The 14,731-nt window shown below is 37.3% G+C and overlaps 1 long non-coding RNA gene and 1 other non-coding gene across 2 annotated transcripts in view; both read left to right on the top strand.

Annotated features, from left to right (window-relative positions):
- Positions 1-14,731, top strand: part of LOC132529897 (uncharacterized) — a 31,183-nt gene that overhangs the window by 15,661 nt on the left and 791 nt on the right. The window lies entirely within an intron of this gene.
- Positions 3,057-3,163, top strand: LOC132530134 (U6 spliceosomal RNA). The gene has a single exon (XR_009543691.1). It is a non-coding gene; the product is annotated as a U6 spliceosomal RNA (small nuclear RNA).

A 14,731-nucleotide genomic window follows, 5' to 3' on the forward strand; every position in this document is an offset into this window, starting at 1 on the left:
CGTATATTAACACATATATGTGGAATCTAGAAAAATGGAACAGATGAACCGATTTGCAAGGTAGAAATAGAGACACAAATGTAGAGAACAAATGTATGGACACCAAGGGGGGAAGCGGGGGTGGGGGGTGGTGGTGGTGGGATGAACTGGGAGATTGGGATTGACATGCATACACAAATATGTATAAAATAGACAACTAATAAGAAAAAAATAATATACTCAAAGACAAAGATGGCAGAACTACTTCAGATTAAAGGGGACTAAACAGACATGGCAACTAAATAAAATGACATTGCATAATAGACCCGGTGGTAGTAGAGTGGGTGAAGAGAATATTTATATATTCTCCAAGCATCTTTTCACAAATTACTTAAGTACACAGTGGAGAAACCTGGGAGACATCACTTAAGCAAGTGATCAAAGCAACACCTGGTCTGGGATTTTCTTTTGCTGCAGAAGACATTATTGAGAAAATTAGCAAAATATGATTGAGGTTTGTAGATTAAATAAGAGAATTGTACTCATGTTAATCTCCTGATTTTGTACATTTCTCCTGATTTTCACAATTGTACTGTGTTTGTGAAAGAGAATGTTATTATTTTTTAGAAAACACACACACACACACACACACACACACACACACAACAGGAAATACTTCTCTGTTTTATGGAGATATTTAGGAGAAAATGAACAGTATGTTTTCTACTTCACTTTCAGATGACTGAGAAAATAAAATGTGTGAGAATATATGTACCCAATTGATAACATGTAAATGTACATTCATTCTCCAATTTTTTTCCCCCATTTTTTGATATCAGGCCAAGGCTATTCCTTTTTTATTGGTTTCACTGACTATAGTTCTGCCTCCTTATTCTGGAATAATCTTACATCTATAGAGTCTAAGATAACCAGTTTTAGATTCTTTCAAATAGAGTCAGAGCTTAAACACATTTTTCAAGCAATCTGTATGTAGGGTCTGTATAGATTTTTAGGTTTTTTGCTAATCTTTTTCAATTTCTATTCACATTTAATCCAATAACATCTTTTTAGTCACTCACTTTTCCGAGATGATTCCCTCTTATAGAAACAACTCTTCATTGAATTCATATTTTATCCATGCGTGAAATGTTTGTTAACTATGTAGAGAACGTAAGGGTGCAGGGCCTAAAATGTCTCGACTAGTGACAATGTCTGTAGATAAATATTTTTGGAAGAAGGTTCCAAAGGATATTACTAATAATAAAATTAAAATAATGACGTTCACACCCACCAGCGCTGTGACGTTTCCAAGGCTGACCATAAAAGGCCAAAAAGTGGGCAGTGGCCCAATTCCTGGAAATCTTGACCCCTTCTCCAAAACAGTTGGAATATTCTACAACTTATTAGCCTATGAAATTATCCAGCCCATAAAAACTAACCACCACATATTTCAGGGCCTCTCGCCTTCTGAGATGGTCCATACTCTGTGGAGTGTATTTCTCCCAGGGCCTCTCTTACCTTTTGAGACGGACTGCATTCTGTCTATGGAATGTGTGTCTCTCTAAATAAATCCACTTCTTACCTATCAAAATTAATTAATTAATTGATAATGTTCCAAAAGTGAAGTAAGGTGCAGTGTTACATGGATCTCCCCATCACTCCCAACCAAGTGATAATAACAATGAACAGCATCAGTTGTTTTGTATACTGGGCAGACTGTTATGAATGATACTAATTAGAATATTTGGCACTAACCTATTAAGAAAAGTTATAATTGAATCTCATTAGTCTACTCAGAAAATGTACCAAGCAGTTTTCTTTTCTTTGTTGAAGTGTAGTTGATTTACAATTCTGTGTTAGTTTAAGGTGTACAGCAAAGTGATTCACTTATATATATATATACATTTGTTTTCAGATTCTTTTTTTTTTTTTTTTTTTTTTTTTTTTGTGGTACTCGGGCCTCTCACTGTTGTGGCCTCTCCCATTGCAGAGCACAGGCTCCGGATGCACAGGCTCAGCAGCCATGGCTCACAGGCCTAGCCGCTCCATGGCATGTGGTATCTTCCCGGACTGGGGCACGAACCCGTGTCCCCTGCAACAGCAGGTGGACTGTCAACCACTGCGCCACCAGGGAAGCCCTGTTTTCAGATTCTTTTCCATTATAGGTTATTACAAGATATTGAATATAGTTTTTTGTGCTATACGGTAGGTCCTTGTTTATCTATTTTATATATAGTAATGTATATCTGTTAATCCCAAACTCCTAATTTATCCCTCCTTCCACTCAAGTAGCTTTCTAAGTGCCGGGAATATATCAGAGAACAAATTCTCTCCTCATTATGGAGCATATATTCAGATGTGGCAAGTGGGGGAAGGGAAATACTGATAGCCAGGAAAAAATATGCCAAATAAGTAAGTAAATTATACTGTATGTTAGAAAGTGAAAGTTATATAGATTAAAAGCAACCTTTTATAACTCGCTGAGAAGCTGTCTGAGTTGTGATTTGAAGAGGGTGAGGGAATTAATGTTCAAGACAAAGGAAACAACTAGTACAGTGGTCCCAAGACAAGCCTATGTTTGGTGTGCTTGAGGAATAGCAAGGTGGCCAATATGGGTGAAGATTAATGAGTGGGGAAGGAATTGAAGTAGATTCAGAGAAGTAAGGAGGGCGGTGGTGGTGGGAGCTGGTCAGCCCCCTGCAGACCACTTTAAGTAGTTCAGCTTTTACTCTGAGTGAGATAGAGAGCCTTTGGAGAATTTCAAGTAAATGAATGACACGATCTGATTTAAACTGTAAAAGATTTACTCTAGCTATCTTGTTTAGAATAGATACTAGGGAGGGGTAAAGAGAGTTAGAAGGCTGAGGCAGGATTCGAGGCATCAGATAATGATGACTCTGACCAGGGTCATTGTAACAGATGGAGATATATTTCTAAAATAATGCAAATAGGATTCCCCAAAGAACTGGATATAAGGTATGGGAGAAAGAGAGGAAACAAGGACGACTCCAAGAATTTTTGTCAGAAGAACTGAAAGTTGGTGGTGTTTCCATCAAATACCTTTACTGTGACAGTGAGTGCTTGCTTTGGCAGAACATATACTAAAATTGGAATGAAACAGAGAAGATTAGCATGGCCCCTGCACAAGGATGACACACAAATTTGTGAAGCATTCCATATTTTTGGTGAAAGACTTATACTCAGAAAACCATAAAACACTGATGAAAGATATCAAAGGTGACATAAACAGATGGAGAAATATGCCATGTCCTTGGATTGGAGAATCAATATTGTGAAAATGACTATACTATCCAAAGCAATCTACAAATTCAATGCAATCCCTATCAAACTACCAATGGCATTCTTCAGAGAATTAGAACAAAAAATTTTACAATTTGTATGGAAACACAAAAGACCCCAAATAGCCAAAGCCATCTTGGGAATGAAAAATGGAGGTGGAGGAATCAGGCTCCCTGACTTCAAACTATAACACAAAGCTACAGTAATCAAGACAGTATGGCACTGGCACAAAAACAGAAATATAGATCAATGGTACAGGATAGAATGCCCAGAGATAAACCCACACACATATGGCCACCTAATTTATAACAAAGGAGGCAAGAACATACAATGGAGAAAAGACAGTCTCTTCAATAAGTAGTGCTGGAAAAACTGGACAGCTACATGTAAAAGAATGAAATTAGAACACTCCCTAACACCATACACAAAAATAAACTCCAAATGGATTAAAGACCTAACTGTAAGACCGGACACTATAAAACTCTTAGAGGAAAACATAGGAAAAACACTCTTTGACATAAACCACAGTTCTTTTTTGACCCACCTCCTAGAGTAATGAAAATAATAACAAAAATAAACAAATGGCACCTAATGAAACTTAAAAGCTTTTGCACAACGAAGGAAACCATAAACAAGATGAAAAGACAATGCTCAGAATGGGAGAAAATATTTGCCAACGAAGGAACTGACAAAGGATTAATCTCCAAAATATACAAACAGCTCATGGAGCTCAATATCAAAACAACAAACAACCCAATTAAAAAATGGGCAGAAGACCTAAATAAACATTTCACCAAAGAAGACATACAGGGCTTCCCTGGTGGCGCAGTGGTTGGGAGTCTGCCTGCCGATGCAGGGGATGCGGGTTCGTGACCCAGTCCGGGAGGATCCCACATGCTGCGGGGCGGCTGGGCCTGTGGGCCTGCACATCCAGAGCCTGTGCTCCGCAACGGGAGAGACCACAGCGGTGAGAGGCCTGCGTACTGCAAAAAAAAAAAAAAAAAAAAAGACATACAGATGGCCAAGAGGCATATGAAAATCTGCTCAACATTAGTAATTATTAGAGAAATGAAAATCAAAACTACAATGAGGTATCATCTCACACTGGTCAGAATGGCCATTATCAAAAAATCTAGGCAATAAATGCTGGAGAGGGTGTGTTGAAAAGGTAACCCTCCTGCACTGTTGGTAGGAATGTAAATTGATACAACCACTATGGAAAACAGTATGGAGGTTCCTTCAAAAACTAAAAACAAAACTACCATATGACCCAGCAATCCCACTACTGGGCATATACCCTGAGAAAACCATAATTAAAAAAGAGTCATGTACGACAATGTTTATTGCAGTTGTACTTACAATAACCAGGACATGGAAACAACCTAAATGTCCGTTGGCAGATGAATGGATAAAGAAGATGTGGCACATATGTACAATGGAATATTACTCAGCCATAAAAAGAAATGAAAATGAGTTATTTGTAGTGAGGTGGATGGACCTAGAGTCTGTCATACAGAGCGAAGTAAGTCAGAAAGAGAAAAACAAATACCGTATGCTAATGCATATATATGAAATCTAAAAAAAAATGGTACTGCTGAACCTAGTGGCAGGGCAGGAATAATTATGCAGACATAGAGAGTGGACTTGAGGACTCAGGGTGGGGAGGGGGAAGCTGGGGTGAAGTGAGAGAAGCATCGACATATACACACTACCAAATGCAAAATAGACAGCTAGTGGGAAAGCAGCCGCATAGCACAGGGAGATCAGCTCTGTGCTTTGCGATGACCTAGAGGGGTGGGAAAGTGAGGGTGGGAGGGAGGCTCAAGAGAGAGGGCATTTGGGGATATATGTATGCATATGGCTGATTCACTTTGTTGTACAATAGAAACTAACACAGCACTGTGAAGCAATCATACTCCAATAAAGATGTGTTAAAAAAATCTGACAGTGAAAACCTAGAAGCCATATTGGTAACCCATGGACTTTCCCTGTTTACCTCCTGTAATGCCTGGTATTACTTTGGTTAGAAAAGTTCCGCTGAAAACTTTTAATATCAGTTTCAGATTGCCTTCTTTATGGAGTTGGCTGTGCTCAAAGAATTAGAGCTGAGTTTGAACCTGAATTCGAATCGGTCCCCAGAAATACTCCATTCAGAGTTACACAGCAGTCCATTTTGGCACATTTCTTGGTGGCTGGTCGTACTTGTTCTCTAACAATTTTTTCCTAGCATCTAAGTCAAGTTTTTGATCTGGTGGTCAACATAACAGATGTCATTTATCTTGATCATAAAAGCTGTCACACAATAATTACAGTAAATTATTTTTTTGTTCGTTTGTTTAGGGCTTGTTTTTTACCCACTGACCTTTGGTGGTTACTATCTAGGCACTTGTTTCTCTGTGTATTTATAAGTTGAGCTGATTGACAGGTCATGATCTATATGAATGATTCTTCTTTCTTTTTATCCATACTCGGATGATTTTCGTGTACCGATCATTGCAGTCAATGTCGAATCTCTCAAAATTTCTTCCTCTCTGACCTAGTTGCTTGGCAGAAAACCTAGGAGTCATCCACACCATTCCATTATCACTCTTATCCGTAACCAAGTCTATTTTCTTCTTTATTCTAATATCTGTTAGCTACAGTCTCCTCTCAATGTGCACCACACCTGTTTCAACTCATCCTTAACCTTTCTTTCTTGAATTACTTGTGTAGCAAATACAGCAAAAAATACTTATTTAAAAGCCGTCTCTAGTTACTTCAACATTCTTGGAATTGCAGAAGTCATCTTTAGGGGCTCATTTGTTTGGACAAACCCATTAATGGACCTCTGATTATAAAAGCTAAAGACAAGTAGCTGAAATTAGTAGGAAAGCTCTACAAACAAAGCAAAATAATCATCCTCAATGTGTGTCAAGATTATTATTTGGCTAAATTATGATGGATTATTACTATTTTTATGTTTCTTACTCTTTGAAGCCCTGGGACCTGGTAAAGAAGTAATATTAGAGCGAGACATCTGATTTGAGTAGAAACAAGTTCCAGAAACATGACAGAATGTTAGAGGAAGCCCTGTGACAGGTCAAGGTTAATGGACACAAGGGAAAGTACTATCTGAAACTCAATTTTAAGTTTTCAGTTTTGTTTTCCTAATGATTTCTTTAAATCTTTATTTAAGAACTATCTGCAGTAATATTAGGAAGAGACATGGACAAGAGAACAGAAGTAATCCTAAATAAGGGGGAGAGGTAGTTTGAGAGGTGATCAAAAGATGTAAACATCCGCCGAAAGTTTGAGAACTTTTAGGCACCGGGACTGAATTCCTTGATAGATCGCAGGGGAAAGTCTCAAATTACAGATGTTTGGGTATTAAAAGGAAAGTTAGCTTTAGATGTGTGGGTATTTTGTGCCCACTTGGGATACACAGCCTGCTTTCAATATTGTTCTTTGTTCTCTTTCTGAGCGATCATTCTGTCTTTCGTATATAACCCTATTTCCCTCTTGACTAACCTCTTTCATTAAATCCCCGTTATCTTCCATACAAAGCCAAGACTGCTTGCTTGTCCTTTTCTCCTTAACTTCCAAATGTAAATCCTTCCATATCTTTAGATAACCTATATTTTATTCATCCAGGTTCCTTAGTGTGTCATATTTTCACATGCTTCAAAGTCTTTGCACTAATTATACCTGTGATGGAAAGATTTCCTCCCTTATCTGAGTGACGATTATTGATGCAGTTACAGATTTAGACCAAGACAGAGCTTTCTTGATCCCCTTTATGTCGAGTTAGGAGATACTTACCATGCTCTCATAGTATGCGTGTACACTGCCATCAAAACCTATGCCAGACTCTGCTGTAGTTGCTGATTTTCTTGTTCATGGTGTCATGTTCATCTATGAATTCATACCAACTATCCCAGATACTAGCATCTACCGGGTGTTCAGTAAATATTTCCTAAGTAATCAAATCAATAAGTTATAGTAGTTAGGGAGCCACATGATGTTATAAAAAATACTCATTTAGGGCTTCCCTGGTGGCACAGTGGTTGAGAGTCCACCTGCCAATGCAGGGGACACGGGTTTGTGCCCCGGTCCGGGAGGATCCCACATGCCGCGGAGCGGCTGGGCCCCTGAGCCATGGCCGCTGAGCCTGCGCGTCCGGAGCCTGTGCTCCGCAATGGGAGAGGCCGCAGCAGTGAGAGGCCCGCGTACCGCAAAAAAAAAAAAAAAAAAAAAAACTCATTTACTTTTAATATAAAAATAAAATATTTAGTATAGATCAGTCATAAATTAAATACAATTCAATTTTTGTTTTATCACTTAAGAGCTTTAAGTATATGCATAGATGTATGTGTACAAATACAAGTATTTTCAGATATTTGTAAAATTTTATCATATTGTATCATAATATTCCTGCTTCTCTCACTTATAAAATAGTATGGATTTTCCCAGTCAGTACATAGAAAGTGAATTATTATTTTTAACAGCTACATACAATTCCATTGAATGGATGTTCTAAATTTTATTGACAATTGTCTCTTGTTAGACATATGCTTACTTGAAAACTTTCACTATCCTAAATGACTATGCATATTTACATTTGCATACTTGTCCTCTTGTTTCCTCTGGATCTATGCCTATGAGTGAATTCGTAAATATCTTGGACTTAAGTGTTTAATAGTAAACACAGGGGGAAGTCTGTGCTGTGTACACTTTGTACCCTTCTTATGGATATAAAAGGCTGAGGTTTTCTGCAAGTAACTGGGTGTGATGTTCCTGGTTTTTGCAACAGCTGCTTTCAGAAAGGGAAGAACATTACACTCTTTCAAAAAGAATCCATTTATGAAAACATTCCTCTCTATGCTGACAAAATATAAAGCAACTTTACCAGAATGAACATAGCTCACATACCACTTTTGGAATTCAACAGGAAGAATAATTTTGGTTGTCACCTAACTTACTACTCTTTTCTTTTTTCTAGAAAGAATAAGAGAAATGATTCGTTTTACCATAAATAAGTGACAACATCCTTACACTGGGAACATTAACAATAAAAAAAGATACAAATATCTCAGAACCCCACCAAGTTATATTTGCCCACTTGTACCGGCACCTTATTAAGGATTTAAGTTTTGCTTGAAGTTCAAATTTTCCCTTCTTTCCAATTTTTTCATCCCAAATGCAAGTTTCTGGCCTCTGGGACTATGTTCTTCATGATGGAAAGACATTGTATGATTTGCTTTCCCTTAAGGATTTCTGGGATCTCTTGATAAAGAGTTCAAAGAGTTTTCTAACTCTGAAGTAGGATATGCTTAAATGGAAAGGAAAGTGGGCATGGAGTAAAAATGTCACTGTGTCAATCCTTGTTCTTCTACATAATAAACAATGTTGGGTAAACCATTTAACTTATTTAAGTCTCAGTATTCTTATCTGCAAGATGAAGAAATTATTAATTATTTCACAAGGTAGCGGGCAAGAGTAAATGAAATGTACAGCACATTACCTGAGTAAAGAATGAGTCATTTGTGACTGTTAGCAGACGAGATTAGCTTGCCTTTCACAAAAGCCTTAGTTTCCTTCTCTTTGTTCTTTTGATGTCAGGATTCAATATTTAGTATTCCTCTTTGTCCCTGGGAATAGGTTTTCCTTCCTCATGTTCAATATCTGATTTTTAGAGTAACTTGTCCTTAATTTTAAAAGAAGAAGTCTAATTCTTTCCAATTTTGATACCCATTTCCCAGACCTTATGATTTTGTGGAAAGGAAAAAGACTTCTGCAATGTCTGCTTTCTCTTCTGGATATCCTATTCTGCAGCCCCCTCATACTGGCAGTCCTGCTATTTTGTGCATGTATAACAGCACCAGCAAATTTTAATAAACCAAAGGAAGTGCCCTCTTTCCTGCATTCTTGCCTAATGGCTACAACTGGACTCTACTCCTGCCTCATATCCTATGTTTCTGTTTTTAATACTCAAGGGGATGCTTGCTCTGTCCTGTGTCCTAATCCTCTCTCATTTGGTCAGCCTGCTATTTTCCCCCCCACTTTGATCATTCTTATACCTTCACTGTTTATTGGACCTAATTTTAAAATGACCTGCTTTTTTATTCTTTTAAATTTAAATCGTATATGCTTGAGTTTATTATTGTGTGCAACCTGACCACAAAATAATCCAGCTGTGAAAGCCAAAGCATCCAGCTCGGAAGACACTTTTAGAAATGCAGTGAGGGGCTTCCCTGGTGGCGCAGTGGTTGGGAGTCCGCCTGCCGATGCAGGGGACACGGGTTCGTGCCCCGGTCTGGGAGGATCCCACATGCCGCGGAGCGGCTAGGTCCGTGAGCCATGGCTGCGAAGCCTGCGCGTCCGGAGCCTGTGCTCCGCAACGGGAGAGGCCACAACAGTGAGAGGCCCGCGTACCGCAAAAAAAAAAAAAAGAAATGCAGTGAAATTCTACTATCTGGGAGGGTCTCTGGGGTCTACTTCTAATAGAATAATATCCTCAGCGTAAATATTTTCCATTTATTACTTATGTACTCATATAATTAGTTAAAATAGGGTTATCTTACATTATTGGACTGGAATTTGTTTTGAACCTCCAAGTAGAGTACCAAGAGCAGAGTTAATAAGTTCTGCTTTTTGAATGCTCTCATAAAACTTTCTTTTGGTGACTCTCTAAGTTCTAAATTAGATAGCAAATTCTTCGAGGGCAGGGATCATATTTATTTTTATTTTGCACTTACGACAGATCTGGTATACACTGAGCTGCATTAGCTAAATTACATGGACTAATAGATCCATTAAATGAACATTTTCTCCATGGTATACGCAGACATTATCTTAGAACAAGACTCAAATGAGAGACTGTATAAAAAAACTTTTAAACAAAATATTTGGAAACTACAATATATTCTTTTATTCATTTACTCAGTAAACATATTTTCATTTCGTGCCCAGTATTATGTGCCAGGCTCAAAAAAATTACTTACATTGGAGTGGTTTTTAGCTTTATCCTGTGACTTGTTTTGTTAAACTAAACTTTGTTTTTGATAATTTATCCTAAGATTCATATTCTACATGTCTGTTGATATTTTTCTATCTCTTGCAATTTTCCTTATGGGCCTTAATGACACAGTTTTACCTAGTATTTCATTCCCAAATCTTGACATTTTTAGAACTATGTTTTTCTTTACCTTCCCTGGGAGTTCCACATGCTATTACCTATTTATCTGGTAAAGAAATTTCTGCTAGATTGATTATTAACAGATCTTAACGAGCTCATATGCAATTACTCTCTCATATGATGTTTGCGTTTTTGTCTAAGAATCATCTCATTAAGTTTTTTCACCATAATAGTTCATAATTCAGATGTAGTTTTCCCCTAGGTCAAGTTGCTTTCTGTGCATACACATTTTACTCTTATGTTTGAAGAAGTAAATTTTTGATACATATTTCAATAATCCTTTGATCCAGTTGGTTAAATTTTATAAATATCTTCTCACCCAAAGGTGAAATTTTCAACATCTGAAAGTAATTCTAGTAAAAACTGTTGAAATGTATTTCTTACATAGTCATAAAGTAAATCGTAGGAAATGCTTTGGCAAAAAGTGACTAGAAGACAGAAATTCATGTATGATTGGAAAATTTTGAAAGGGGCTGAAATCAGAGAAAAATCAAATAAAAATCAGTGGAACTATTTTTCTAAATGAAAAATAAAAGTAAACAGTCAAAACATTCTAGAATATGTTTCTCACATACTGAGAACTAAGATTTACAGTGTTGCGATGCCCAGTATAAACCTCAAATATGCAGGAAGATTTACAAAGGTGTTTTTTAAGATGCAAGAAACTTGAATGAACTTTCAGGTACTGTAGCAGAATAGCAGGGCTCACACTTCTCCTTTCTCATCTTATCAGTTCAACCGAGAAGGTCCTGAATTCAACCTCATGTTGACTGTGATTCCCTTTACTTCTCAGAAAAGGGGATCGGTTAAATCCATAAATCATTTCTTGTTTCTTGGAGCCATAGATGCATGTGCTATGTCAATAGAGTACTGAAATTAACAACGCTGTAGGGCTTTCATCTGCGCTACATTGCTGTTTTTTTCTCTTCACTTGTCTAGTGTCCAGTTAAGTAAAAAATTATCTTTCTTGCCTAATTTCTAAGACAATACAAGTTGAACTTTTTTATGTTCCTTCAAGATACATACTATTCCTGGTTTTGAAACCACTAACCCTTAACTCTCCTTTCAGTCAAACTTTTACTGTATCTGTTCCTGGAAATTGCAGTGGCCAGTTGCACAAGAAGAGAATTGTCATCTATCACATTTCTTTAGAACATTTTCACAGGGGCTAGAAGCAAATATTTACACAATGGTCTGGTGAAAAAAAAAAAAGTGGGATGGGAATAATGGGAAGTGGCCCCTTTCTTGTAGGATTGCGGTGTAATTGCTTCTGAGATGAGTAAGAATGATGAATCGTTACACAATGGTGGGGAAGTTCTGAGTGGGTGACCCAGAGAGACACTGTCGTTGGATTTTGTTCTGCTCCAGCTTATCTCCCCTGGCTGTGATCACTCCTGAAAAAAATGAACAGATAGGAACCATTGAAAATGATCTCAGTCCTCACCTGGGCCCTCAGTTCTGTCATTAGGCTCATTCTACCACAATCTGTGCTACGTCACTTTCTCACATTTCACAGAAAAAAAAAAAAAAATCACTTCACGGAAGTGCTTCTCACCAAATTCCTTATTGACCTCTACATCACAAATCAAAAAACTCATATCATTTGATTTGATATGTCAACATTATTTGACACATGGACTATTTTCTTTTTGTTTGTTTGTTTCTAATATTTTCTTGGGTATAGTGTTTCATTCTCCAGGATTTTCTCGTATATACCTGAGCATTTCTCATCTTTGTTTTTTTGAAAACATTTTCTGCTTTATTTAACCACTCCAGACTGGAGTTTCTTGTATGTTCATCATTACCCATACTCTCGTGGTAAGTGACCTCTTTGATTTCTGTGTCTTCAGTTGCCATCCGCATACTCCCAAGTTTACATCTCCAGTCCAGATTTCTCCTCCCTGATTCTTAATTGCACATGTATTGTTTACTCATTGCCTCCTCTTGGATGTTTCAAAGAGATTTCAAATGTCACACGCCCCGTTTTGAACTTGCTACCTTTCATTCCAAATCTGTCCTTTTTCCATCCAGTGTCTTTATCATAGTTAATGATAACCTTATCTGTTGTGCAATCCATAATCTTGAATTCTTTCACCCCTTCATCATCAATCATCAAAGTGTATCTTTTAGACTACCAGAATGTATTTTGCCCATATCCACGTGTTTTCTTCTCCCTCTATTCTTGGATCTCAAGAAGACATAATAGAATCACTGATATCCTTGAGCTGTGGCACGCCGTCATTATCTGTACATGAGTACACCTTATTTAGTTAGTCAGTCAGTCGTTTATTTCTAGGAATAATGAAATGTTGTTGAACCCACCACTACATCCAACATCCATACCACATGTCATTTATTACTGAGCATCATTAAAGCCTCCTATCTTGCATTATTACATCTACTTTTGCCCTTTTGCAAGCTCTTTTTATAATGTGGCCAGAGTAATTGTTGAAAATAGAAATTTGACCGTATTACTATCTTGTTGGCTACCACTCAGGATCTTCTTTATGCCCTTAAGAAAAAGTTCCTAACATGGCTTTGAGTATTCTGGGAGATCTGTCCCTGCCCTGCCTCTAAACTCATCAAATGCCAATCTCATCCTCAGTTTCTATGTTGCAGCCATACTGCATTTGTAACTCCTTCAATGAAACAGTCTATTTCTTACCTCATGAACTAGAAACATGCTTTCCCTTCTGCCTGGAGAACCTTCTGCTTTCTTACGGTAGCTATATAACTCATCCTTCAGAGCTCACCTTATAGGACACTTTCCCTAGGATGTCATACAAACCCTCTAGAATTGGTTGTAAGAGGGTAAGTCCACTTGCTATGTTCTTGCCCTCTGTATCACATAGAACAATTTATTTGCTTATGTTTATGTCTACCATCCCTCCTAGACTATATGCTCAATGAAATGAGATGCCTTGAATGAATGAATTCCTAATGTATCCCAAGAAACTAACAGTATTTAATACAAGTAGACATTTAAATATATTTGTTTATTAAATGCAAAAATATAAAATATGGAGTGGAAACCATATTGTATTGAGTTCAACTGGATGAAAGGAAAAGCAAATTGTGAACAAAAACTGCTTTCTCACAAAGAACTCTTAAAAAGGAAAAGCTGGGATTGCAAGTCTTTGCTGAAGAATTTGGGAAACTCAAATATCAAATGCTGAGGAATGTCAAGTACGAGCATGAAATCTCAGCTACCAGGAATAGATCAGAGTCTAGAGTTAAAGCAAAGAGTTTATATTACAGGATGTGTGGTGGGAAAAGAGCAAGAAAAGATTGAGAACAAGAAGAAAGGTCAGTGTCAGATTATCCATAAAGTATTCAATAATTGCTGTGTACAAAAAGTGTAGTTGTGTTTGACTAGCTTAAAGAACAAATGCAAGGCTAAGCAAATGATCATTTTCAAGGGGATAGTGAATATGGAGGGGCATCCATAACGTAACTTGGTAGAGAAAAACAATTTATACTCAATATGGGTGTAATCTAGGCCAGCTGTAAACCATAAAAGTGTGATATTAGGTAGGTTAGCCATAGCAATTGTTGGATGGAGTAGAGAGAAAGATATCCAGTCTGTGGCTGGTGATAAAATGGTACAAAGATAACATATTTCTTTTATCTCATAAATATCTGTTGGAAGGCAGGACCCCCAGTTTTGAAGCACTCATTGATTTGGAGAGGAAATCAAGATAGTAAGTGAAGCATAAGTGGATCATCTGGAACAAATTACTGGAATTGTTACATGACAAAAACTATCACAAAGCATGAACAATAGTAGAAGTCCATTTACTAGAATTGGGGGAAAAGAAAATCGGTGTATGATGGAATGAAAGCCAACTATTAGTCAATAAGCAGCCTGTAATGAACTATTTGTACACAACAAGCATCACATTATACCACCATCCACACCTTATATGTTCAATGTAAATGATGAGTTTACAAGTGTGAAGCTTAAATTTGTACTTAATGTGCTAGAATATTACGGAAAATAATCTGAGAAAAATGACGATATTGAGTTAATTAAGGTGAAGAGCACGAAGGAATCAGAACACATTGCACTCTGGGGTTTTGACGGGAAAAAAAAATCAGATATGAGGGGCGAAGAACTTTCCAGAAAAGTTGAAAAATAATAGTTGAAGAATTTGAAACCAAGGGAGTCCTGGCACTCTATCACAAAGGATAGCTAGGTCTAGATGACCATTCTCCATGAACTGCAACAGAAGACTAGATAATTAATGGACTGTTTATTCAGTGATTGGTAGCGCCTAA

This window comes from Lagenorhynchus albirostris, chromosome 11 (genome assembly GCF_949774975.1).
Source record: "Lagenorhynchus albirostris chromosome 11, mLagAlb1.1, whole genome shotgun sequence".
Classification (NCBI taxonomy): domain Eukaryota; kingdom Metazoa; phylum Chordata; class Mammalia; order Artiodactyla; family Delphinidae; genus Lagenorhynchus; species Lagenorhynchus albirostris.